The sequence below is a fragment of the Sabethes cyaneus genome, chromosome 2 (assembly GCF_943734655.1).
Source record: "Sabethes cyaneus chromosome 2, idSabCyanKW18_F2, whole genome shotgun sequence".
NCBI lineage: Eukaryota > Metazoa > Arthropoda > Insecta > Diptera > Culicidae > Sabethes > Sabethes cyaneus.
The window spans coordinates 180,368,735-180,394,384 of record NC_071354.1 but is presented as its reverse complement, the minus strand read 5'-3'; the positions used below and the strand labels follow the sequence as shown (position 1 = coordinate 180,394,384).

At 40.9% G+C, this 25,650-nt stretch overlaps 1 protein-coding gene across 4 annotated transcripts in view; it reads right to left on the bottom strand.

Annotated features, from left to right (window-relative positions):
• Positions 1-25,650, bottom strand: part of LOC128737669 (neurabin-1) — a 141,289-nt gene that overhangs the window by 80,161 nt on the left and 35,478 nt on the right. For all 4 annotated transcript variants that reach the window (XM_053832347.1, XM_053832350.1, XM_053832349.1 and 1 more), the window contains one exon: positions 16,278-16,862. The gene's annotated coding sequence lies outside the window, so the exon portion shown is untranslated. The remainder of the gene's footprint in view (positions 1-16,277; positions 16,863-25,650) is intronic.

Genomic DNA, 25,650 nt, shown 5'->3' with positions numbered 1-25,650 from the left:
GCCAAAGATGCTGATAGTCATATACAAGTAAATTTAAAAAAGTGTTAAAACACACGCGGTGGTACCGTGACGAACGTCGGTAACGCACTGCTCTGCATCATCACATTGACCAAGTAGATAACAGTCTATCTTCTCGGTGGTAAAAATAAAGAGCAGTCATACAAATATCGTCGCATGGGGAAGTATGTGATGCGTAAACAGGAATGTTATAATTGGAAGAATAAAACAAAATGAGATATTAGACTACCTAATAAAGCACGACGAGATGAACCAGCCCACGGCTGAAAATCTCGATAATAAAGAAAAAAACCTATAACCTAATAAAGCGTGTGGCGGTAGTTTAGGTAGTAAAACACTCGGGTACCAACTGAGAGAGCGTGGTTGCGAACCACACCTGCCTGTTTCCGGATATATTTTTAGTCAAAACCTGTTTTTTTTCATTTCATCCGATTAATTCTTCGTTTCGCATTCTTCGCTTCACACTCCCTACCTTTCCAAAAATAGTTTACGTCATGACCGCATATAGTCATTAGGTACTCAAGTTTTTTTTGTAAAAGAAAACCGTTTAAAAAATAACCCGCGGTAATTCTAAAAATGTTGTAGAAAAACCGCGTTAATTCAATCGTCATAAAAACCCCCGTGAATTCAAAAATAACCGAAAAACCTCTTTAAACATCGCTGAAAAAACCGCGTAATTCCAAAAACGATTTAAAAAACCGCGTTAAAGGGTGTCCCACATCAAATTGCACCACGGAAGAAATGGTGTAGAAAATTACCCATTGGGTATTTTCTCTTGAAAATTTGAGTAGAAGTAGTTTAGAGTGTATTGTTTACCCTCTATTTTTATCGCGGTCAGTTTTTCGAAAATTGGAAAAAATGGCGTCACCCGAAAAGCAACGTCGCAAATATATTTTGCGCAAGCACCTGGAAAATCCTCAACTCTCTCATCATGAATGATGAGACTTACGTCAAGGCGGACTTCCAGCAGCTTCCGAGGCTACTGTACTTCACCGTCCAGCACAAGTTTGATGTTCCGGAGGAATTAATGATGCAGAAACTTTTATCGTTTGCCAAGAAATATATGATTTGGCCAAGAAATACATCATGTGGCAAACGGAGTACGTCGTTCGTGACTACCGGGACTGTAAACGGGCAGATCTACCTCAAGGAGTATCCACAGAAGTATCTGCTTCCTCTGTCGAAGCAACACGAGGACCCTTCGATCTTCTGGCCGGATCTACCTTTGTGCCAATATTCTAAGGATGTATTGGAGTGGTACGAAGCCAACGGAGTATCTTTTGTACCCAAGGACATGAACGCCTCCAACGCACCGGATAAGGCCCATCGAAAAAAAAGCATCCCAAGGAGCTCAAGTCTGATGAAGACATGAAGACCAAGTGGATTTCCGTACAGATGAAGCTGCAGCTAGGTTGTACAAAACTTTTTGAGTAGAGTTAAGCGTAACGTGTGAGCATACGGGTATGGTATTGAAGTTGAATGAAACAAACGTTCCAAAAGCTTACTAATGGGTTATATTTTCTTGTCTGAAAGTTTGAAAAGGATCGGTCAATTCGGTAATTTTATACAGAGTTTCTTCCGTGGTGCTGATTTGATGTGGGACACCCTTTAATTCGAAAAATGATGTAAAAAAACGCATTAATTCAAAAATCGTCATAAAGAACTACGTTAATTCGAAAATCGTTAAAAAATGTGCAAAAAAAGACTTGAGTTTACAAGTAAATTTAAAAGAGGTTTAATTCGTTCTTAGGAGCATTATTTAGCATCAATCCATTATCCATTATCCATAATCCACAAAGCATTATTTAGCATTATCCAAATTATGCAACTTATGTTCTGCGGACTTTACGTTGTTTAGGAAAATCGAGTTCTCCGGCGATAACAAAAAACGCTATCTAGAAATTCTTATCACTAAAAGATTGAAAATTAACAAATTAGGAGAGTTTGGAGTTTCCACCACCGTGGAAAATTATACGTGGAAATATTTCCAGAAAACAATTTCTCACGTAGGAAATTTCATAAAATTCTAAGGCCTTCCGGCCCATTTCGTACAATAAAGCAATAAAATTAAAATAGTGCATATCAACAAAAACAAATAAAAACATGTAGTTTGCAGTACAAACCCGCTAACTTATGTGGTTTATCGTAGCCAGTTATTAGTACTCTTTGTGTCACACTGTTTGATGGTTTACGGATGGTCCAAAGCTGAAATAATTTATATATAATTTTTTTTATTCAAAATATCCAAACTGCTATCCATAATTTAGCATATTCCATTACAAAAAATAATGTATGTATGATTAAGAATAATGAATTGACAAACAATATTGGATAAAGCACCATCTATTATAAATAGAACATCACAAAAATGCCGTACAAACATTGTTTTCGTCATCTAATGGTTTGCCTTCCAGTCCGGTTGAACGGATGGGAGGATGTTTTCATTTAGTAACTCGCCAAATAACTCGGAAGCAACAAGCAAAGCTGGCGCGTTTTCAATTTCCTTTCCTTGTTAGAGACCCCGATATAGCTTTCAATCGTGACACAATGGAATCGAATCGCCAGATCAACAAAACAGCACGATGCATTCATTCATTCATTCGGCACGTTGGCGATAAGGTTCGCGTGTAAATTATTCCTCAGCACTCATACAGTGCCTGTACCATCGCATCGACTAAACGAAATCGAAAAACACAGCTATCGACAGTTTCAATTTCACTAGTTAAACTTTCACTTATCGTTGTTTTGATTCCGTCGAATAGGGATGTCCCTGTCTAATAAATTGTTCCATGCAAAATACGCAAACTCTATCGATACATTAGGCAAAGGAATTTTGACCTCGAAGAAGCGACGCGATTGAAATAACTAACGAGCTACAGAAAAGTTCACTGACTCACCATTAAATTATTGTGAGTGCAGTATGAAGTTGAGAATTATGGTGTCACAGAGAAAATTGAAAAGTAATACTACAGAAATAACGGCGTTTCATTAAACGGAGAATTATACAAATTCGTTATTAATTCCATGAAACTTTTTTGGTTTTCTTTTCTCTCGTTGTGATTTAAAAGTAAAATGCTCCAAGCCAGATGTCGTATCTTCAAGATCCTAACAAAGGAAGAAGAAAAACAATATCGTTCCGTAAAGACAAGATTTCCCTCGAGGGAATAAAGTGTCACGCCGAACAGCAGTGGATTATCTTTAGTGGATTTAATTGAAAAAACTTCACATTTTATCGAAAAAAAAATATTTTTTTGAATCATATGTTTCATAAAGTCGTGAAAAGAGGTTGTTAATAAGATTTCCAGAAATAGGATAAGTATTTCCGTAAACGAAATTTACAAAAATTGTTTGCCTTTTGCCATTCTAAAACAAAAATTGCGAAGCAAATTTTCAGCTTCAAAACATCCAACTGACCAGCGCTTTTCCTATCATTTATTATTCACAACAAGCCGGCGCCCCCAGCAACGACTCTGAGGAGGGAAGCGATATGAATATAACTACAAGTTTTTTTTGTGCAATTCAAGTCCAAAGGAAGCGGCGTATAAATGAGGCAAGATAAACCGAAGCAGAATAAACGCGGTAGTTCATCAGACAGTCTTCTCCGCTTCGAAAAAAATAGGCCATCCCAGCAGTCAGTCATCGTGGTGGAGCACGCTGGGGCTTTCTATACATGCTGGTGTCACTCGATGTGGGCTATTGACCTGCCAGAGTGCCAGAAGCTATTTCATTTAACACAGTAATCTTAAGGTACCAGTACACTGTTTGCTTTATCGTCAAATTTTCTTCCTGTCAGAATTTGGGCAAATTTTGGTATTTGACAGACATATTTGTCTTGCCCAGTACACTGTTTGTCAAATTTGATGTCAAAAATTCGATCTGAGACGTTACCCGTGTTACAAAATCAAATAAATTTTGACATATTTTGTGGGGCCAGTACACTGTTTGCAAAACAGCATGAAATTCGTGAGATTATCAAATACATTCGGCCCGAAAATGTTTGCGCCAGCAGATTTCTGTGCAGATCAAACAGAGCAAATACGCAAAAAAAAGTACGCTCGCAAAGTGAGGCAATTCATTTAACAGGAAGCTGAAAGCCATTTTAATTTTTTTAAACACGTTTTAATACAGGCATTATTATTAATTCAAAATAATTAATACAAATTACTGCGGTATGAAAAAATGCAATTTATATACACTGAAGTCGCTTTTTACGAGATTTTTTACGCGACTATTTTCACGCGGTTTTCGGAATTTACGCGGTTTTTTTTACGCGGTTTTCGGAATTTAGGCGGTTTTCTGAATTTACGCGGATGTGGTCAAAACGTCTATTTTTACACGTAGTGTTGAAATCCACAGTTTTTTTACGCGAAATTTTGTTTTTTAAGCGGAATTTACGCGGTTTTTTTACCGCGGTTTTCGGAATTTACGCGGTTTTCAGAATTTACGCGGTTTTCGGAATTTACGCGGTTTTGATTTACGCGGGAGGTATCCTTCGCGTAAAAAGCGACTTGAGTGTAAATTCAATTTCTACATTTAGTGATGTCCGGTAATTTCTCGATTAATCGATTACAGCATGGAATAATCGAATAATTTGTAATCGAATACTGCCGACACGAGTAATTCATTAAGCGAATAGTTTAAATAAGATTAAAAAAATGAGAATAATCCCCATTAATCGTTCATAATCGAAAGATTAATCGAATAATTTAACGAAATATTCGAATATTTATAGTCGAATACTACTAGCTAGTGTTCGACATCGGAACGAAAATTGAAGTCCGGGTTCCGGTTAAAAGGCGGCACGAACTTTGTTATTCCGACTATAAAGACTAATGATCCGGTCCGATTTGGCTCTGCTCAGGTTCCGGAACCGGAACCGAGCCAAATCGGACCGGAATAAAGTCGGAATAAGAAAATTCGTGCCGATTTTTACCGGACCGGAACCCGGACCTCAATTTTCGTTCCGATGTCGAACACTACTACTAGCACGAATACTGAACTAATCGACCAGTGCCTACTCGATCGATTAATCGGCAATCGAATAATTAAAAATTTCGGACATCACTAATATCAATACCAATGTCAGCCGTGTCGCTGATATTGGTATTGGAATATCAGCCGAATTGACCATTTTACGAACCATAACAACATTGCTGATATTGATTTTGCTTCACAGCTCCCAGAAATACAGATATTTGTGCATGCATAAATTTGGGACCCTACCGTTTTCTCCGGAGTATTTAATTTTCTCAATCTAATCTTTTCAATAATTGCTTATTGCTATTTAATGTGGTTTTAACCAATTGGTCATTCACCAATTCTTTTAAATAACATAAATAGTTTATGGACTACTTTAAAATTCAGGAACATTAGTAGCGCCAGGAATCACAGCAACTGAAATAATTGATGGGTCCCAAATTTATGTATGCACAAATATCTGTATTTGTGGCAGCTCTGTTTTGCTTTCCCGTGGGGCATCTGCGGATTGTCAAAGTACCAGCACAGCACAGGGAAAGCGCAACATCGATATCAGCAAGTCAGCATGTCGCTTTGTCACGTAAAATGCTCTTTTTTTTACGAGTTGGGAAATCTGCTGAGCGCCTTAGAAGATACGGTACTATCAGACACCTGAGAAGATACCTCAGGGAGTGGGGTTTAGGTATCCCGACCCCCCTAATGGGGCGTGAGGATCCAGACCCACTAAAACCCTACTCGAGTCTCCAGCCTCAATCCCCCCTGGCACCACCTTATCGGTATTACTTCAGGGAGGGGTATTGTGCTTAATGCACTCGCTTAGATAACTACTGGACTATGGTAGTTAGGCTGTTTATTCGCCGTTGATCGGCTCTCCAGTGGGTTTGTAGCTCGAGTACAATCTGGGTAGCAGCCGCATTGACCGCTCCCCAGATGTCCGAGCTGGAACACATCTTTTGGACTAAGTTATCCGGAGTAGTGTCCTGTCCGCTCACTGCCATCATGCTGCTTCTCGCGCCCGCGAAATGAGGGCATATGAAGAAAGCATGTTCTGCCGTTTCCTCAACATCCACGCATTCGGGACAACGGGGGACTCCGCATGCCCAAACTTATGCAGATACTGTCTGAAGCAACCATGCCCTGACAGAATCTGTGTCAGGTAGAAGTTGACTTCGCCGTGGCGCCTGTTGACCCACCCAGATAGTTCCGGGATAAGTCGGTGTGTCCACCGACCTTTTGTGGAATTAGACCATGCCCGCTGCCATGTGGTCATCGAGGCCGATCTTGTGGTACTCCGTATGCCTTTAGTTCCTCGTTGGTTGAAGCACTCTACGTCTTCGCTGATGATAATGCCAATAGGCATCATACCTGCTAGGACGCAGATTGCGTCATGTGAAACTGTGCGATACGCACTCGCCACTCTCAAGCACATGAGACGATAGGTGCTTTCCAGCTTGGCTAGATAGCTTTTGGTACCTAACGCCGATGACCACACCGGCCCGCCATACCTAAGTATAGACTGGACCACGTTGGCTAATAGCCTTCGTTTGCTGCCATATACCGCAGAGCTATTAGACATTATACGAGACAATGCCGAAATAGCTGTGGAAGCCTTCTTGCAGGTATAGTCGACGTGGCTCCCGAACTTGAGCTTGTCGTCGACCATGACTCCCAGAAGTTTTAAGGACCGCGTTGACGAAATAGTGCAGTCCCCGACGCTGATCTTTGCTTGCTGTACCGACTTGCGGTTGTTCACCACGATAACCTCCGTTTTATGATGCGCTAGCTCCAGTTTCCTGGATCGCATTCAATCTTCAACAATGCTTATAGAGTGGGCAGCCGTCAACTCAACCTCTCTGATAGATTCACCATAGACTTCCAGGGTGATGTCATCCGCAAAGCCGACAATCACCACCCCTACCGGGAACTTTAGCTTCAACACCTCGTCATACATGACGTTCCACAACACCGGGCCCAGTATGGAACCTTGCGGAACCCCTGCGGTGATTGGAACGCACTTCTGACCCTCCTCCGTGTTGTAGCATAGCACACGATTCTGGAAATAATTTTCCAGGATCCTGTACAGCGACACCGGCACTTGGACGTTCCGAAGCGAGTTGGCTATGGAGTCCCAGCTAGCGCTATTAAACGCATTTCTCACGTCGAGCGTGACAACTGCGCAATAACGAATACCTGTCCTCTTGGGCTGGATTGCCACCTCGGCTGTCTTAGTGACAGACAAGATGTCATCCACCGTAGATTTGCCTTTTCGGAAGCCGAATTGGTTCCTTGACAGACCGTTTGTACCCTCAGTGTACTGTACGAGTCTGTTAAGGATAACCCTTTCCAACACCTTGCCGGCAGTATCGAGCAGACAGATCGGCCTATATGACGAGGGGATACCCGGAGGTTTTCCCGGCTTCGGCAATAGGACCAGATTCTGTCGTTTCCATCTGTCCGGGAAGTTGCCAGCTTCCAGGCATCTACTCATTACTGCCCCGAATAATTCGGGGGTCTCCAGAATAGCCGCTTTAAGGGCCATATTCGGGATTCCGTCTGATCCCGGTGCCTTGCTCACCTTTAGGGATTTAGCGATCTCAATGAGTTCCTCGTTCGTAACCGTTACTTCCTCCCCGACCTCTAAACCACCGTCGCCCACGTTACTTTGGATGTTCGGCACGGAGACCGACCATCCTACGCTATGGTCTGAGATACTGGAACGTCGGCCGTGGGACGACTCAGCGGCCTGAGGCCAGGGCCTTGGCTCGTGGCGCGGAAAGAGGCCCTCAATGATCCGCTCCAGCATCTCTGGCGATCTCTCTGCGGGTGCCATCACGCCCTTGGCCTTTGCCATTACGATCCTGTAGGCATCACCCCACTGGTTCGCATTGGCACTGGCACATAACCTTTCAAAGCAGGCTCGCTTGCTAGCTATTATCCCACTCTTAAGCGCTGCGCGTGCAGAAACTAGTGCTACTCGACATTCTGCTCTGCCCTCGTCCGAACGAGCTCTTTGCATAATTCTCCTTGCACGAAAGCAGGCTCCGCGGAGTTCCGCAATTTCTTCTGTCCACCAGTAAACCGGTGACCTACCATACCTAGGTCGGCTTTTCCTAGGCATGGTGGCGTCACACGCTCGCGACAGCACCTCAACCAAATGATCAGCGTTCGGATCGGGCATATCGCGATCACCGCACTCTCTTCGGATCGCTTCCACAAATACTTCAGGATCGAAGTATGATGTCTTCCACCCACGGGTGGTTGGAGTGTTGGTTCTACCCGCCGCCTGCCGCCTCGTTATCTGACCAACACCATAGCGGACCGCCTGATGGTCACTGTGAGTGTAGCCATTGTCTACCCTCCAGTCTCCTATCAGACCAGGGCTGCCGAATGTCACGTCGATAATAGACTCTGCACCATTCCTGCTGAAGGTACTTATGGTGCCGACGTTGGCCAGGTCTACGTTGAGCTTTGCCAGAGCCTCAAGCAGAATCCGACCCCTATGGTTCGTGCGACGACTTCCCCACTCAACCGCCCAAGCGTTAAAGTCGCCCGCCACAACCACCGGCCTTAGACCAGTCAGCGCAACTGATACTTGGTCTACCATCCGCGTAAACTGCTCGATCGACCAACTCGGCGGAGCATAACAGCTGCAGTAGAACACTCCACCCATTTTGGCAACCGCAAATCCCTCGTCTGCAGTTGACACAACCTCTTGAACCGGGAACCTGCTTGTCGTCCATATAGCCGCCAACCCGGACCTATCCGAGACCCAGTTACCGTTTCCGGCAGGGATGCGGTATGGGTCCGAGATGATGGCAATGTCCGTCAACGACTCAGTAACTGCTTGGTATAACAGCTGCTGGGCCGCATGGCAGTGGTTCAAGTTTAGTTGTGTTACCTGCACTACGCCCGTGTTTTAGTCGCAGGCGCGCCTGCCGGGCACTTTGAGCCTCCTGTTGTGTGCTTAGCGTCCCGTTGGCCTGTACATATCAGGCACTTAGGCGGCGCCGAACAGTCCCTCGCTATATGGCCCGTACCGCCACATCTTCTACACAGGTGGCTTCTGTCAGGCCCCTTACAGCTCCAGGACTTGTGCCCTCGCTCAAAGCACCGGAAGCAAGCCTCCGGCTGCTGGAACACGCTCAGTGAGCATACGGACCATCCCACCTTCAGCTTGGCCGCCTTCAGGGCTGTATTCCCGTCTACCAGTGGAAGTCTTATTGTAGCTACCTGGGTTCCCGCCGGTCCCTTGCGCAGACGAACTGCTTCGGTAGTCACCACCACGTTACATTGCTCCTTGAGAGCTCGTGTCAGTTCGACCGCTTCAGTGATCTCGTCCAGGTTTTTAAGCTGGAGAGTCATCTCAGGCGTCAGTGCGCGGATCTGTATGCCATCACCAAGGACCTTTTCTGCCAGCACTTTGTAGGCAGAACCCTTCTCAGTGGCATCCTTTTTGAGCTCAAGGATCATGTCGCCGGTGCGGGAGCGGCGGATACTCCGTACATCCGCGCCAAGACCCTTCAGCTGCTCATCCCCTCTCATGGCCTTCAAAACTTCTGCATAGCTCAGCCCCTCAGTTTTGAGGATAAGGGCATCGCCTTTGCTCCTCTTTTTTCTGGCCACTTTCGGTGGAGTTCGATCCTCCTCTTTCTTCCTGGCCTTCTTCTTTTTCACTGTTTCCCACTGATTGTCGGGAGCTAACTGCGTCTTATTACCCTCGGAGGGTTTCACAGTTTGCTTAAAATGCTCTTTACATAAAGGCATTGCTTGGTATATAATAAGTTCGGCACAAACTTTTCAAAAGGTCGTAAGCAGATGCCAGATATATGCAACAAACATTTCTGTTGAATAACAGTTAATCAAGCGCTTATTACCCGGTAATCTATACCCCTACTATTCAAGAAAAATGAATACTGCGGAAAAATAATGTCCCAAATTTATGCATGCACATAAATTTGGGACATTATTTTTCCGCAGTATTTCATTTTTGCAGTCTAATTTTTGCTATAATGTACATAGTTCATGAAGTACTAGTACGTATTATAGAGATTGCTGACATTTACCGCACGCACAGTTCGCCGCGTATACGTATACGCGGTTTGTTTGCATCTCCAAATTTTTTTTCGCTGCGAAAAATTTTTCACGATGCACACAAACACTGTAACACGATGCACTGTATTAGTCGCACATTAGCAATCCTGATACCGTCCGTTATTATGGCAGATGGTGTAAAAAGCTGGATAGCGCATCACTGTGCGATTACAGCGCACTTCTTGCGACACACAAAACCAGAATAAAATTGAATGTCACACAGCTATCCACCTATTCACGTGCGTAATGACGGCTAGTGGATACAACTTTCGGAAAACGTTAGCATGCTTTTGGCTTTGTTCACGTTAAGTTAATATTTCCAGCCTTAATTGTCGTTGTAGAACTTTCAAGCATACGTGAGCGGAGTTCCCAAAAGCAAATAAACATTGTCGAAAAATGTACCCACTAGCCGCCATTAAGCGCGTGAAAAGGTGGATATGCATACAATTATTGTTCATATTTTCTAGTAAATTATCCATGTTAACAGAAACAGAATGTAGCCTTTCGATCCTGAAATGAACGTTTACATGCTGACTATTTACTAGATTTACTAGAATAATGTTTCACATATGTAGTATTATATACGTGGTAGTGCCTAATTTTAGAGGGTATTTAAGGTGAAATTAGTCGTCATCGATTCTGCCAATTTCAAAAGCAGTTTTTTTGTTTGAAACAAAAATTCTGTTAATGAAAATATATTCGCTGTGTTCAGATTGGCAAGAAGAAGGCAGTATTTATATTTTTACAACCAGACCCCAGCTATTGGGTCCAAAAACTGCTTTCGAAATTAGGCTCTCCGACGAAAAGTTAATGACTGCTATTTTCCCGTTAAACAAATCATGTTCGAAAAACAGGTCTATTAAGTGATCTCCTCATTATTCATAATCTTTTTAACTTTTCACTATTGATTTAATAATGTCCTGATTTTTTCCAGTGTCATTTCCTTTGCAAAACTCCCTTTCTGCACGATTTTTCCTGTACCAAATTCGATTTTGACAGCAGTTCAAATAATAAACATTGTGAGCTTTTTTGATAAGTTTCAAGCAAACAAACCGGCGAACAGCGCAAAATGTTACGAAAACAAATTTAATTTGATTGGCATATTACACTGTTTTACAAACCGCCAAATTTTATTGGAAAAGCTCGGCGACATTTTGAAAAATAAAATTTGTTCGAATATTTGGTTGGATCAGTACACGGGTTTTCAAATTTATTTGATGAAATAGATCAAATATTGGATGATTCAGCAAACAGTGTACTGGTACCTTTACAGTAAAGAGAACCTTTGTTCTTGTTTAATATTTATTATTTGATTTGATGACAATCTCAAATATGCATTATCAATAGCAGTGATTTTAGGAATTGAATCAGCTAAGCGAAGCAGCGAGCTAATAGAAAGTCATTAACCTCAATAAACTATTTCGATTGTTTGCCACGCGTTGGCAGTAGCGGTAATGTCATTATCGCCCGTTCATTTCATGGTGCCGCCTTATCGTCTTTGCTACATCTTTAATTTCGATCGCCTATAGGCCTCCGACCTGATTAAGCAAACCGGTTCCGTGTAGAAAGAATTGAACCCACGATCATCGGCCTGACTGCGACTCCTATCGAGCAGGCAGGAGTATCGAAGATAGGCAATTTAATGAAAATGAAAGTGAAGACATACTTGACTTTCACAGCTAGCGTCGTTTGGCATAACTTCGAAACGGCACACAGTAATCCAGAGGGGAAAATAAAGAAGAATTTCGACTTTTTGCTGAATCTGCATGAGCTAGTCTCATATAATATGAGTGAGTAATTCTCGATGAAACGGGGCCACTACTGGCGCGAGGTCTTCAAATATTAGAACTTTTGTACTTGATTGGTTGAAAATGGTTAAAAAATGAGAATTGCACTTTTAATACCTCGAAACAGTGAACCCCTGGTTCGCCGAGGGGCCACCCGACAGTTTAAAAAATGTGGATTTTTTAGCGAACTTTGAGATCTATATCATGATATTTTCTAACTAACAACTAACAAATTGCACGGTTCTGTAAAGAACAAGTACTGGCTTTTCAAATAGAGTAAAAAATTTTTGGCGGCCATCTAGGACTTGGATTTTATCGAAAAGTCGTTGTTTTCGCCATGAGCTCTTAAACCGTTTTTCTTTTTAATTGGGAAGCTGCTAAAAATACTATAGAAACATTCATAAAATTAAGTGTACATTGGCATTAACTAAATAAAACAACCAGTTATCTGTAGCAAGGTTCACAGTTTTCATATAATTATTGTGATATACCCACAATTTGCAATGAAATAAACTACAAATTTTGAAAAGGTGAAGGAAAACAGACACTGAGGAAGCCTGCAAGTCGTAGGCGAAATACGTATCTGTCGTGAATAAAATATACATAATAGAATTAAATTGGATAAGTTTTCTTCTTTTTATTTAATTTGAGGACACGGATTAGTTTAGCATGAAACGGTTGTTGTTGAAATAGATTACTTTTGTTAAGCAGATTTCGAGTTTTATTTCATCTGCTACTTATGACTTATCCCACTGCGATCTGGAATATCTCCGGGAAATCGGCTGGCTCAAAATGCATCCAAATGTCCACCCAAGAGTATTTCACCCTTGGTATTTCACAGTCGTCGTGCTGTCACAGCAGATTCCTACTTCGACTCACTCTAGCTAGCTTCTGTCGATGCGTTTATCCGCTGGTTTCTGTATGCTTTGAGCTTCAACAAAACATTTTTGATGATATTCCATACAAACATACAAATATTCTGCCGCTGATCGCACGGGTTCGATCTATGATCGTACTTGTGGATCAACTGCTACAGTCGATCTCGCTCAACTGTATCGTACACTGCTTTAAAATTGAGGAAAACATGATATACCATGATATACATACCGGAGGATCCACTGGTTAGTGCAAATTTGATTCGTAGCGGTACAAACATCCATGAGATTTTCTTCGTAATGTCGTATAATTTTTCTTAGCATCAGTGACGTTACAACCAATACTTTTGCTGGATTTGCTGAGAAATTTTGCTAGCATTTTCATGAAAAAAAATTACGATGCTTGGTTTAAGAGCTATGAATTTTTGAAATGGGCAAGAATAGTCCGACAAACTTTTCAAATATTGTTTTTGCTCACAAATTGTAGGACTCTTCGGCCCATTTACTTACTTATTAAAAATTTATATCTCACGAACCAACCATCATAGAGCAAATATTTTTATAAGAAAATATAAGTAAATTTTGTCAGCAACTCAGGAAAAATATTTATTTATTTATTCATCTAGTTGCATCATTAGTTTCACAGACTGTTTACTAAATTAATACCTTAATTCTAACTTTGTACCTAATATTAAACCTTACAAAGTTAGTACCTTACAGCCTTACTAATATTAAAATCAAATATACTTGACGTTTCACGTCAAGTGTAAAAGGTCTCCAGAACATAGCCCACGGTTCATTGTGACCATAGTTGGTACGGTGGGGACGATGCCATAGCAGAGTGTAGTTATGCAGTTGCCCGTGAGGGGCATGTATCAGGCTAAGAAGAGGACTGCAGTCAATATCGCCGCTAATTAGTCCGAAAACAAATATTCACTAAAGTAGTTTTCTCCTGGCTGACAATGTATCGATATCAATAAGCCTGCATCGTTCGACGTATGGAGGTAGATTCATTGTTCCACGGGAGGACACGTATCTTATAAAGTTCTTTTTGCTGGACTCAGTTTGAGACTGCAGGCCACTGTGTCCTAAACTATACTCGTAATGCAGGGGGTCGCGTAAGCGGTTAAATGATATAACCCAGCATTTTGAAGCATTGATTTCCATACCGTTCAATGTACACCAGTATAGAAGAGAACGAATATTTTCCTGGAGGGCGCCGCAGTCAAGTGTGGTTTTGATTTCACGATATATCTTTAAATCGTCTGCGTACATAAGCCTAGAAGAGCGCAGTTTACTGCACAGATCATTAATGAAGAGAATAAAAATTAGGGGCCCAAGATGGCTACCCTGAGGGACACCCGATGGTATCATAAAACTAAACGAGTTAACAGCGTTGATGTTGACAAAGGCTGAGCGATCAGTTAAGTAGGACAACATCCACTGAGTAACCCAGTTGGGCAATCCCAGGCATTTCCTTTTGTAAACCGCGAGCGCATGTGGAACCGTCGAAGTCCTTGCTAAAGTCATCATAAATCGCATCGACTTGGCGTCTTTTTTCGATGCTGGAAATTAGCGAGTTTACAAACACCATCAAATTAGTTGTTGTAGAGCTTTACAAAGCCGTGCTGATGCTCAGAAATTATTGGTCGGACAGCACCAATAGTTTAGTTTTAGGAAGACAGCTTAAAATGAAAATCCCACGGTAAACGGTATCAAACAGAAGTCGGACAAACCTTTGGATTTATAAAAGTTTTATCTCCCTGTTTCTTTTATCCTTGTGTGGATTCTATCATGGTCATGACGTAAACTTTTTTACGGCAGGAGCAAGAGCAGCCATGCAAAAACAATATTATCGCTGAGTAAGTTTGTGCAGAATGATGAAGTTAAAAGAGCGAAACGAAACTAGATATCAGACTACTTTATAGAGAGGTGAAGCGGTGGCGCAAAGGTTCAATTCAAGTCCAATTTCAAATCCATTTTCACATCCATTGTCAAGTCCGGTTCCAAGTAAAATTTCAAGATTAATTTTAAACCGATTTCAAATTCCGATTTTCATGTCTGATTTCAACTTTAGTTTTGAGTTCATTTCATTCAAAATCTAGTTTCAAGTGAAATACAAAATTGTACTTTATATTACTAGTAAACTTTCATGTCAAGTTTCATGCCCTAATCTAAGTCCTATTTACAGCCCAATAAGTTCATTTTAAAGAACCAATTCCATGCTTAATTTTAAGACTGATTACGATTCAATTTTATGTCAAATCGATTTCGGTTTCAAGTCTAATATTCAGTTCGTAATGTGGTAAAACTTCAGCTTAAATTAATCTAATTTCTAATCCAATATCAAGTCCAAATTTGTGTCCGTTTTGCAACTTTAGTTTAATTCCAATTTTAAGTAAAATTTTATGTCCAATTTTAATTCCGCTTTCAAATCCAATTTAAGACCAAATCCCAGTTGAGTATGTACGTACAAGCAGTAATGCTTCAAGCTCAAATTAATCTTAATTGAAGTCTAATTTCAATCTAACTTTGTGTTCGGGTTCGAGCGGAAGATACTGTAAACATCACTTGGCGGAGTACAAACTAAAAGCAGAGAGTGACGGGGACGAGTGAATCACGAGCTACATGCACTACTTGGAGAGATTCCTATCGAACGTCTGGCAAAAGTCAATAGGCAACGGTAGGCCGGGCACGTCGTAAGGATGCCGGACGAAAACGCGACGAAAACAGTTCACTTCAACAACCACACCATCACCAGGAACAGGGTAACTTAACGTGCAAAATAGTTCGACAAGGTCGAAAGTGATTTGCGACTTCTGAGATGTTTGGGAAATTAGCGAAAAGTGGCCCAAGATCGAGTTGAATAGAGATGACTGCTTAATAGTGTCACTTCGAGCCAACCCGGCTCTAGGCTACTGATGAGGACGGTTAGTCTAGGTACGTCAGAGCACATGACCGATCGATTAAATCAAGTTTTTATATGATGACTAAACTAGTAGCGAGACTTTTTGATTTAAACGCGAAGGATCCAACCATGAGGGTCCGGAGTATCACTTAACTTTTATTAACAAAAATACTCCTAACGAAAACAATGTTACAGATAATCAGAACAGTTGGTACGAGATGTCTCTGTTTTAGCCCCATGTTGATTTTAAACTGCATCTAGGTATCAATACCTTATTCATACAAGATTTATTTCGTATTATCGTCTTTGCGGCAATAATTCACAGTCGGTATGACCAATTAAAAATTTGCAATATATCTGTCTATATTAAGACAAAAGAATAATTAAAAATATCTCTATGATTGGAAATAATCAAAATTATTTTCAGGAGTCCTTTATTGTGACTTTGATGGTACTCATAATGATAAAAATAAGCATAAGATAGCTGAACTTGTAACAAAACTGCGCTGAATGATTTATTAATAAAAAAATAAAAACTAAAGACTAGAGTGCAGAATTAAAAACATAACTGTAACGCAGGTAGTAAAATTCATGAGAAATATAATCGAACTTATTACTCACCTCCCGAAATGAAGCGACCGGTGGCTGACGAGCGCAAAATGAAGTTGACAGCACTCCGGTTTGTCTGATTCCTCGTTCGATTATCCAATAAAACGGTTTCTCACCGAATCGTTTATCGACTTCGTTCGATTCTCCACAAAAGGGTCATCGTTTATCGGGACGTCATCATTGCGATTGTTCGGCACAATGTCTCCGTTGTTTTGGGGACCACTAGCTATATTACTGCACGCCAGAAACTGCACCTCCGCCGCTAGCCGGCAACAGCTGACACATCAACTGGTTGGAAAAACCCACGGCGTAAAACATTTGCTGCAGCCTTCCCCGTACGTGCACGAATCTACACACTTGGGCTCATTTTGGCCTGTTTTTCGCAGGTTCAGAAACACGAACTAGACACGCTCTTCATCGCTTAGAGGCCAAACACAACACAACAAACCACCCATTGTTTACATTATTGCAATTTTGCTGCTTCCGATATCGCTTACTTTGATTACGAAACGAGCAATGATTACAAGGCTCCGTCCTTCCTTCCGTGAGCCTGCTTTCCACGCTTACTGATTTCAACACCTCACGCGTGCTAGTTACCTGTGGAAGGAGAAAATATACGGTTGTTAAAAATTGTATGATGTTTAAAACATTAAAAGTAGGTAATTGCAAATGTACTTATACGGGTAATAACAAAGTATCAGGAAAACCGCTTGAAAAGTTTAAAAATTCAATTATATTGAAATGCGGCACAGGAAAATTGAAACTGCTAAATACTCATAAAAGTTGATAGCGTTTTACAAAATCTGATCATCTAATTTGTTCACTTGAAAACTCGGTATAGTTTTTGTTGGTATTTACAAATTGGAATTTGGATAGGAAAATGCGCGGTTTGCACCCACTAAGCTTCATTGGATTCTAAGGAGATACTTTCCACCATTACCGGTAGTGCGAAATCCGCAAATTACCGCAATGTACCTACATACCACAAACTAACGGAAAAGAAAATATATTGAAACGAAAATCGAGTCTATGGAAAATGGAAATTCATTCACAATCTATGGCCACCGGAGCACAACGGTCGACCGGTGAATCCGTGGAAAAGATTTAGCAGATTAAGTACTCCCGCATTCGCAACCCCAACGGAAATGTGCAAACGACGACCTCGTCGTAACTCGCTGTCTCTCTGTAGTGGATCTGCACATTCAGCCATAGATATCTACACACGTACCTCCTATAGGTTGAAACTCCCCCTTGGTTAAAGAGGAAAAAAATATTTAAACCATAAAATCCGTGTAAATTATTGTGTGTCTTCTACTTCTGCACTAATGACGCTTTCGTTTTACCTTCTGGGAGTGAGTCTTTGAGGGGAAACCGTTGAGCCGCATTTGGAAATCTGTGATGTAAACATGTAAGATTGGATTCCGCGTCTTGGCAAATAGCAGAAGGAATGACGTTAGGAGGAACGATGTGATAGGTACTTGGACTTATTTTTGAAATCCGATTAGCGTTGGCTTTGGAGAAAATTTCTTTTCATCTGTTGCATTGTACATTTGAGATAACACCAATGATAGTAAATTTAAGAATATAACAAATTGTTTTAATAGAGAGAAAGGTAATAAACAAAATTTATGATTGAACCAACAATGATCCATCATTTGAACACTCGAATGAAAAACTAATCAAAAAAATGTACCGATTATATACATCACCAAAAAGGGGCTACTTAAACAAACACGATAATATCATCAAGACTATCACTCAGTTACAAGTGCCCCGAGGTAATTTGATGATATAATTCCTTCCGATTACAGCAACGGATACGCAAATTTTCCTACTCAACTATCCGGCAACGATTGCAGACGCTCGAGAGAGAGCTCGGCGTGAAATTCACCAGACTGTGATTAATCAAATTTCACCAAATCGTGTTCTTCCCACCAGGATAGCGAATAGGATAGTACTGATAAGGTTTCCAAGTGGTTGCAACATTCCTGTCGTTATGTGTCTTCGGTTAAAAGTAAGCCATTAATACCACTAAGTATTATCGTAGGAAAATTGCAAATTGTCTACTAACTATAAGAGAAATTTTCAAATGAAAACAATTATACTGTACTCGTGCTAGAATTATCTATTCTTATTTTTCCTTCGTTAAATTCAAACTCAACTCTTCCCCGTCGTCCGCCGCAGCCTGAGATTTAAGCATGAAACAGATTTACATGACCAAGTCTACGAGAACGGTTTTCTCTCTGCTTCCGGATAGATTTCCGAAGAAGTGAAAGGAACAATAAACTTCCTACAAAATATAAGCTCTAATGGTTGTCGGTATGTACGTCATTCCGAGAGCACGGGACGACGCACGTACCAGCCGCCGAACTCAAGGGTGCTTTTATGCGCCGCTTTATGTATAGTGTTGAAAGCAATCCAATAGAAGAGTTCATCGGTTGAACGACGCGACGGCTGCTGGCTGGCTGACTGGCTGGCTGCCTGGCAAGGCTGGCATCGTCGGGCTGCGTCTTCAATCGGCATGATTACGTTTTCTTTGCTTGCCTGCTCGGTGGGGGCTCAGCTCGGCACAACACAGAACTTATTATTTACGTCGGCTTGATTTCCATTGTGGATCCAAAAATAGCTCATTCACGGATTTCTTTGACACACTCGATGCATGGTATTGAAAGGTCCGGATGTGACAGTTTTCATCGTATGAATGAATTCGCAGCAGTGGAATAAAAAGTAATCCCTCTGTAGGTGTTGCGACAGAGTTGCTACATTCTCTATCCCGTTCGTTGATAGCTAGTAGCTTCAGAAAGGGGAATTCGAACTCAATGAAACTGTCCCTTCAGACTATGTTTTGTTCCAACCTAAAATTGCCTTTGTTAATAGAAACAGTTCAGCAGACAGAGGAGGTTCATGATTGAAGATCAAACGAAAGTGTTTGAATTGTACGATTTTGACTTTTGAACATTACTGAACCGAAGTCTATTATGTGTTTAATATAGTCTAATTCCATATTGAACTATAACTTCTATCAATAATTTTAATCAAATCGGAGATTATCTACTAAAATTAAAACTAAAACACTAGGTGCAGTTTAGGCGCCCTTATATTAGTTTCAGCTTTGTGTAAAGCGTGTAATGAGCTGCGATTCCACGAAAACATGGCGTCCTGTCATGGGCCTCGTTTTGGTTGCAGATCCAACTTATATAATAGATTATAAAAATTTGAAATATTAGGCCGTATGAATAAAAGAGTCGGCTTTTCTTCTCCTATAAGATTTGCACAGCTGATAATGAAAAAGTTAATCTATCACTGCGGACTACAATTATCCATGAACGTAGAATGGGTGAGTAAATAACGCACAAAATCATAGAAGTATAACAGTTTTTTGGTCTTCAAAACCGAGCTATTCGCTATGTGAATCGGCAATAATAGAACCGCCGGAATAGACCAACTCCTTGCAGAACTCTATAAAAGTGGTCAAGAACCGCTAGCAACTTCACTTCACTGTAAAATTTCAAGGATTTGGGAAGAGAAGAAACTACCGGAGAAGTGGATGGAGGAAGGTGTGGTTTGCCCCATCTATAGTGCTCTCCCAGATTTTGCAACGTCGTATATCCCCAAATATCAAGAGCAGCACCAGGCGGGCTTTATGAGGGCCCGTGCTACTAGGGATCCAATTTTTACTCTCCGACAGATCTTCTAGAAATATCGATAATACAACGTACCCACGCATCATAGTTTCGTAGATTTCAAGGCAGTATACGATACAATCGAGCGCGAGAGCGATATGGCAGATAATGCGACGCGGCTGATCAAAGTTCCCCTGGATCGAGCGATGTGGAACGTGCGTGTTTCGGGGACACTCTCGAGTCCTTTCGAATCGCGCAGAAAATTGCGGCACGGGGATGGACTGTTCTATGTGTTATTTAGCATCTCTATTGAAGGTGTGATACGGCGTGTGGGCCGAGAAACGATATTCAGTAAGAGTAGTCAGCTTCTAGCCTTCGCAGACGACATCGACATTATTACTAGAAAGCTTGGGACGGCGGAAGTAATCTACGCCAGACTAAAAACGGAAACTAAGAGGATTGGATTACAAATCAATGCGTTGACAACCAAATATATGGTAGGAAGAGGCTCCAGAAAAAAACAACGGTCGCCTCCTTTCGACTATTGACGGCGATGAACTAGAAGTTATATTGTTTTATTGTCTTCTAATCACTGGAAGTGGTTACTAAGCTCATATATTTGGGATCTCTGGTAACTGCCAACAATAATACATACGAGTAAAGAGATTCAACGACGGATTCATTCAAGGAAATCGACTCTACTTTTCCCTTCGTAAGACGCTTCGATCAACGCACATACGCCGTGGCACAAAACTGACGATATACAAAACTTTAATCAGACCTGTCGCAACAATCTGTTGCAGTGCACCTTCGTCAATGGTACCCCAATCCGTTCCTAGCATCAGCTAACCTGTGGGACTAAGGAGAAACGTCACTCAAAGAATGTAAACAATGGAAAGCGTTTCGTGAGCTAGCGAAAATTGAACCTTAAAACTAGTGAATGGCAGATTACTTTACAATAAAACTATTACAATTTATACTTGGCTCACCTCTCTAATATAGATATTGTGTGCTACAAACAATACTTGCTTGGGTGAACTAATCGTTGTTTTATAAAGGTTTGCTAAAAAATATATTACCGTGAACGTACCATATTCTGCGCAGTTAAGACATTTTGATGATTCTTCCGCTAGTATAAGTATTCTGGACTTAAATTAATAACGGTGATAGCAGCAACGTGCAGTGCTACGGTCTATAGTATCTGGGAAAAAAACATGGGAATTAAAAGTCGACCAACAATTGAGAATATTTTTTGTTTTGTAAACTTATCCACGGTGCCTAATTCTGCGCACTTTCTTGCCCATGTTCCTAATTCTGCGCATGTTTGTTCCTAATTCTGCGCACCCAAAAAGTAACAATAAACACTCATACCATGTTTTTTATGTTTTTATACGCTAAAAGCACGTCAAAAATCCGGCATTAGCCATTACCATAAATAAATCTTGGTGTTCTTGTGCTGTCCAGGTGGCACAGGAATATTGTTATCATTTTGATTGGCTTATTTTAAATATTTTATTGTCGATAACATAAAGGGCGAGTTGATTCGGGTTTTCTGCATACTGAATAATACACTTTAGACAAATATTAAAAATTGTGTTTTCATGTATAAACCACTTCGCCACTGCCTGACAGCTCCATGGACATTAAAAAAATCAGAAAACATGGTTCCATAAATTGGCGCTCGTATGTTCGGACCCCGAGTCGCAACACAGGATCCTAATCAATGCAATTTAAAAGTTCTACTTGAATTTTCATGCCTCTATACGTCAGCCATTTGGCTGAGGTATTCTTTCGCGATTTCTTCGAAGGATACATTACTGCGCAGAATTTGGAACATGAATAAAAAATCTGTGCCTAAATCTGCCCACTACTGCGTCGCATTTTTCCAACGAAAGCAAGGCATGCAATCACTCTTTTTGTCTAAAACATGACTAAAACTAATTATTCTTTCTAACTATGCTGGGTAATTTGATCATTGCAAGGAATTTCGATCATAAATTTGTTAATTTTCTAGCATGACAGTTTTAGCGTTGGTGCTAACGACGTTGTTTTCTGACATATAAAATACTTTTAGTTTCAGTTTAATTTATTTCACTATCAAATATTATGGCCCTGTGTGTAATATTCAATAGGCATGTATAAAAAAATAACTCAATGGTCATAGTTATGCGCAATGTTAAAAAAAACATATACTAAGAAAAATGCGCAGAATTAGGAGCTGCACAGAATTAGGAGCGGTCTCGGTATATCTAAATACCACCTGAACAGAAACTATGCCTACAGTACGGTCTGTGAACCATTTAATACGGTCAGGATCTGTTGTTAAAACAGAATTGAGCCAACTAATGCGAATAAGGAAACTGGAAAAGCACTAAACATAAGTGTTAAGAAAAGTTATTACTCGGTCGTGAACTCAATAATACTGAAACTTAAAACAATTAAGCATATGTATGATAAATTTACTAATTATTACCTAAGTAACAATTTGGGTTGTATTAGTTTCTTACAATGGCATTCAAGACCAAAATTGGTCATGAAAACCGCCAACCCACATTGTTGCTTGGGTTCCATGTTATATACCATGTTATACCTGGTGAAAATTAGGATGCTAGGGGGGGGGGCTAGCCACGTCGCAAGGATACCGCACGACTATGCAATGAAATTCCAGAACTCCACCGGCATCAGGAATGGATGGGCCCAACGTGCTAGATGGCTCGACCACGTTAAAGCCGACTTGCGTGTGTGGAGACGCTCAACGAATTGACGCTGGATCGAGTCCCAGGATCGACTACAGACGCTCAACGAATTAGGCCCAGGATCAAGTACAGTGGAGGGCAATTCTAGATTCGGCAAAAGCCGTCAAGTGAATAGTGAATAGCCACCAAGTAAATGGTGCTTTCAACTATTTTCGAAGAAATTGCCGAGAGCAAATCAGCGCTGTAAATGATAACCCAAATTAATTGATGTTGTGTTTAACAAAAAAATGTACGTTTAATGACAAATCTATACCTATAAAAAAGGATTTCTGTCTGTCTGTCTGTCTGTCAGTCTGTCTGTCCCTATGTTCCTTTTAGAATCGAAAACTACTGAACCGATCGGAGTGAAAATTTGCATGTAGGGGTTTTTGGGGCCAGGGAAGGTTCTTATGATGGTTAGAGACCCCTCCTCCCACTAAGAGGGGGGACCTTTTTAGGAGAGGCTTCCCATACAAATGGAATGCAAATTTCCTTATAAGTCGAGAACTAATCAAGCAAATGGAACCAAATTTAGCATGTGGGTGTTTTTGCAGGCATTTTTTTCTATGGTGAATTGAAACCCCTCCCCTCTTTAGGAGGGGAATAATGACCTCTCCCTTTTAACAGGGGGGCGCTTCCATACACATGAAATACAAATTTCCGCATAACTCGAGAACTAATCAAGCAAATGGAACAAAATTTGACATGTGGGTGTTTTTGGAGACAAGAATTTTTTCTATGGTGAATTGAGACCCCTCCCCACTTTAGGAGGTGGGGGGGGGGGCTTCTATACAAATGAAATACAAATTTCCTCATAACTCGAAAACTAATTAATCAAATGGGACCATATTTGACATGTGGGTGTTTTTGGAGGCATGAATTTTTTCTATGATGAATTAGGACCCCTCTCCCTTTTTATGAGGGGGGGCTCCCATACAAATGAAATACAAATTTCCTCATAACTCGAAAAGTAATCAAGCAAATGGAACCAAATTTGGCATGTGGGGGGTTTTGGAGGCAGGAATTTTTTTAATGATGGTTTGAGACCCCTCACCCCTGTGGTAGGGGGATAAGGACTATCATACAAATAAAACAGAAATTTTCGCGTAACTCAAAAACTAATCGAACTGGAGAAATTTTAGACTCTTTCATAAAACATTAATCAATAATAAGACCACCAAAAACTATCAATAGTTACATTAGATAATTCAGCGTGAGACGGCCAGAGGCCGCGAGTGTTGCCGGCGACCTGCCGTCGGAAGCGCCGGCGACTGTGGGGTCAGTCCCCCGTAGAGATCACCTCTATCTAGGTTTATTTCTTTTCCTGGATCTACTGACCTCTATTACTTTCCTTCAGTTGGGTCACCCCTGCGAAATGGTACTTTCTACGAAACGATTTTCCGTGAAATGGTACATCCCGCGTAAGGTTTTTCGCGAAATGGTATTTTGCGAAACTCTATATTCCGCGTTATGGTCAACCGAGAATTGGTGTTCCGCAAAATGGTATTCGGCGAAATGGTTTGTAATGATGGCGAATATTTAAATCCTATCCGCTTTATTTTATCAGGCTAAGCAATGGGAGGAGTTGTTTTCTACTTTACTGTGAGGAAAATTTGTATATTAAAACACCCATGAACTCCCCAGAAACTTGCAAAACTCAAGATTGCGACAAAGGTCATCCGAGATTCACGATTTATGTACAACACAGTTTAATTTGTGGCAATACGAAGTTTGTCGGGTCAGCTAGTATTCTATAAGTTATTACTAAACTAGTTACATTGCCGTCCAAATAAAGCCACCGGTGAAAGGATCGATTCAGCCATCCACCGAGAAACAAGGACTTATTCGACTTCCTAAAACACAAAAGATTAGACGAGTTGCAAACAATCAAAGATAATAATTTAATAAAAATAAACACTAAACTATGACAATTACAGAATTACTTACAATAATTTTTGGTATATAATATTGAAACATTCAATTGTGCACGTTTCATAGCTCTATTTTCAATGTTTTAAAGTGCAAGATCAAAGTCTAACCTTAACCAGCTTCAGGTAGTACAGTTTATTGTTCGCTAATTGTCCAGTTCGGGACCGGTTTTTCATTGGTGCGGCATTAGCTGATATATTCTCCATCCAAGTATGAAACAAACCAGCATTCGGTAGCGGAATGTTTTTTGCTCTCCTTCAGCAAACCGCTATCGATAGTTTTATTTCTCGCTTTCGTTTCGCTCCACAGTCCTCTATACAGAACGGGTGTGTTGTACTGGCAGTTGAAGAAACTATACCTACAACATGTACCTGCATCCCTCGGTTCAGTATTCCACCCCCTCGCTCTCGTGACCGGACCATACCTACACCCAACGCAGACAAAGTTAGTTCAGAAACTAGTTCACCGACTCCGTTAGAATCGTCACGTCTTTGGCCTTGGTGGTGCCGTTATGCAGCACCAACATTGAATCCTGTCCAGCTCTTCAACGGAATTTGTGCCGGTTGAGATGCTATTTCAATAAAACAAGCTGTTGCTCCGGCAATGCCGTCCGTCCTACCGCGGTAATGCAATACGGAAAAGCAACTCCCCGGCATCTGTGCTCATTACCGACAGAATGATGATATTCAAGTATGATTTCAATAGGAATGTCTGACTCGAAGTTTCCGGTTTGTGGTCTGGTTTGTTTTGGAATGTCATTGAAGTGAAAATTGTTGAACTTTTTGTTTGCTAAGGGTTAAATTAAGTTCATAGTCTCATTCTTTTTACGCCAGGTTAATAATTAGACTTCTCACAAAGTTTTGTGGATTAATTGTGAAAATGCACGATTTTATAGAAAAGTTATTAGCAACAGCAGATTATCGAATCCTTTTTTTTCTCAAAGAAAAAATGAAGAAAATTCCATATTTTTTCGATATGAAAAATAACAGGCCATTATGCGCACCGTTAAACCTGATCCAGACAACGAACCAGTTGCACTAGTATAAAGAAAATAAAAGTATCAGACTAGATACTTTTATTATGAACTATCAGCATTCC